A 3,123-nucleotide genomic window follows, 5' to 3' on the forward strand; every position below is an offset into this window, starting at 1 on the left:
CACATATTTGATGCAATCAGATTCCATTGTGGTCCAATAGTACCCTAGACGCGTGACTTTCTTTGCCATCATAGGTCCACTCATGTGAGGACCGCATTCTCCATCGTGGACTTCTTCCATCACTTTTCGTGCCTGTGAATGATCAAGGCAACGTAGGACTACACCAAGAGGTGTTCTTTTGTATAATTCTCCTTGTATTAGGATGTATTGGGAAGCTAGTAGGCGTATAGCGCGTTGTCCCCTTTTGTCCATATCCGGTGGATAGGTACCATTGAGCTTGAAATTCAGGATTGCTTGGAACCAGGGTTCCAGTGCGGTTTCTTCCTCATCGGTAATTTGGTGGACATAAGCCGGCTCCGACCGTCGTTCGATACACAAAGGCATTTCCATCATGTAATCTGGCATGTTTATCAAAGATGCAAGTTTCGCAAGAGCGTCTGCAAATTGATTTTCTTCTCGAGGTAGGTGTAAGAAGGTTACGTGATCGAAGAATTGAGCGACTTGGTCTATCCTAGCCTGATAGGGTGCTAGGCTTTCACTGCGGATTTTCCAGGATCCCGTAACTTGGTTGATGATCAGTGACGAATCCCCGTGCACTCGGAGGTTTTTGATGCCTAAGCTTACTGCCGCTTGTAGCCCAATTAGACAAGCCTCATACTCTGCGGCGTTGTTTGTCACCTCGAAGTCGAGTTTGACAGCAATCGGTGTATGCTCGCCTTCAGAAGAAATGAGCAACACTCCTATCCCAAATCCTCTTAGGTTTGATGCTCCATCAAAGTATAGGTCCCAGGAGTCTACATCTGTTTGAAGTATATCCTCGTCGGGAAATGACCAAGTATCTATAGTTTGTGCGTCGTTGATGGGATTTTCTGCGAAGAATTCGGCAACGGCGCGACCCTTTATTACTTTCAGTGGCACATATTTGAGGTTAAATTCTGAGAGCATCATGGTCCATCTTGCCAGGCGGCCGTTGAGGACGGGTTTCTCGAATAGGTATTTGACTGGATCCATTTTGGAGAATATCTTGACAGAGTAGCTAAGCATGTAGTGACGTAGCTTCTTTGTTGCCCACACAAGAGCGAGGCATGTCTTTTCGAGTTGTGAGTATTTGCACTCGTATTCCAAGAACTTCTTACTTAGGTAGTAAATAGCTCTTTCTTCGCTTCCTACGGTTTGAGCTAACATGGCACCCATGGCGGTTTCGGTTACCGTGAGATATAAACCAAGAGGTTGGTCTTGTTGAGGTGGCATGAGCACTGGTGGTTTAGCCAATATCTCCTTGATTCTGTCGAATGCCTTTTGACAATCATCGTCCCACATGGTGTGGTCTGTTTTCTTGAGTTTCTTGAAGATAGGCTCGCAAATCATCGTAAGTTTCGATATGAATCGACTTATGTATTGAACTTTTCCCAGGAATCCCCTGACTTCTTTTTCTGTTTGAGGCTGTGGCATTTCGATCAGAGCTTTGATTTTGGAAGGATCTATTTCTATGCCTCGTTGGCTAACGACGTATCCTAGGAGTTTTCCGGATGTTACCCCGAATGTGCACTTTTGAGGGTTGAGTCTCATGTTGTACTTCCGTAGCCTTGCGGAGAATTTGCGAAGGTTCGCAATATGTCCCTCTCTCTTCTTGGATTTGACGATCATGTCATCTACATATACCTCAACTTCTTTATGCATCATGTCATGTAGGAGTGTAGTTGCGGTGCGTTGGTATGTAGCTCCGGCGTTGATCAATCCGAACGGCATTACTGTATAGCAATAGGTTCCCCATTGGGTGACGAACGTGGTCTTATGCATGTCTTCCATGGCCATTTTGATTTGGTTATAACCCGCATATCCATCCATGAAGGATAGTAATGCGTGGTCTGCAGTATTGTCCACTAATATGTCGATGTGAGGTACAGGGAAGTCATCTTTTGGGCTTGCTTTGTTCAAGTCTCTAAAGTCAACACAAACTCGGATTCTCCCATCCTTTTTGGGTACGGGCACTATGTTAGCTACCCAGTCAGAATACTCGGAAACTTTGATGAACCCGGCTTTGAATTGTTTGTCAACCTCTTCCTTAATCTTTAGAGCCCACTGTTCTCATTCGCCAAGCTTCGTTTTTGCTGTGTTTGAAACCTGGCTTAATCGGAATCCTATGTTCGGCGATATCCATGTCGATCCCTGGCATGTCTTTGTAGGACCAAGCGAAAACGTCTTTGAATTCATTTAGGAGGTCTATGAAGTCGGCCCGTTCGGTAGAGCTCAAGGTAGTCCCTATCCTAAGTTCTTTGGGTTCCAGTTCGGTTCCTACATTGATGGGTTCGGTGTCCTCAATTACAGTTCCCCCTTCCCCTTCCCGTAGTATTTCTTTGGCTACGTAGGGAGGTATTTCGGTCAAGTCTGGGTCTTGGTCATCCTCAGCATCATCATAAACAGAATTGCACTCAAGATAACGCAAAGAGTAAGCGTAACCCGATTTATTCATATTAAGATTTGAGTAAAGTTGAAACAAAGAAGCCAACTGATCCATGGTCAGTTGCGGTAAAGGGACAGTAATTGGGGCATTTCCCGAACTACTGTGACTACTTGAGAACAAGCTAGGAGAAACGGAGGGAGTGGGGATGACGACAGGAGTAGACTCTCTAATGACTTCTCTAGACTCTGACTCTGACTCCGACTCCGACTCTGATTTTGATTCGAACTCGTCGTCTTCTGGTTCTTCTTTGAACATCTCTCCTTCTCCAGTGGTGAGTTTGAAGAGTCTTCCTTGATTGTTGGTCCATTTGATTGATTTTCTCCATCCTTTCTGCTGCTTTGTGTCGATTTCTGTGATCAATGCGGTGGGGTTGAAGCGATCGTCTTGAAGTATCGTAGTAATGATCTCATCCTGCGCGGCCCTAACAAATCGGTCCTCTCCAAACAGGAGGCTAACAGCTTGCTCGTCTAAGCAAGGTGCTTGACGGGTTTTGACGGTAGGAACCGTTTCTGGAGGAATGAAGTAGCAATCGTGAAAGATCTCGATTCCGGCTAACTTCTTCTCGAGGTAATGCCAAGGTTCGGGAAATCCGTGAAAGAGTTCTGAACTTCCTTCTTGAACGAAGTATCCATTCAAGGTAGGGAGATATGGCCTCATTT

The sequence above is a fragment of the Silene latifolia genome, chromosome 10, assembly GCF_048544455.1.
Source record: "Silene latifolia isolate original U9 population chromosome 10, ASM4854445v1, whole genome shotgun sequence".
Lineage (NCBI taxonomy): Eukaryota > Viridiplantae > Streptophyta > Magnoliopsida > Caryophyllales > Caryophyllaceae > Silene > Silene latifolia.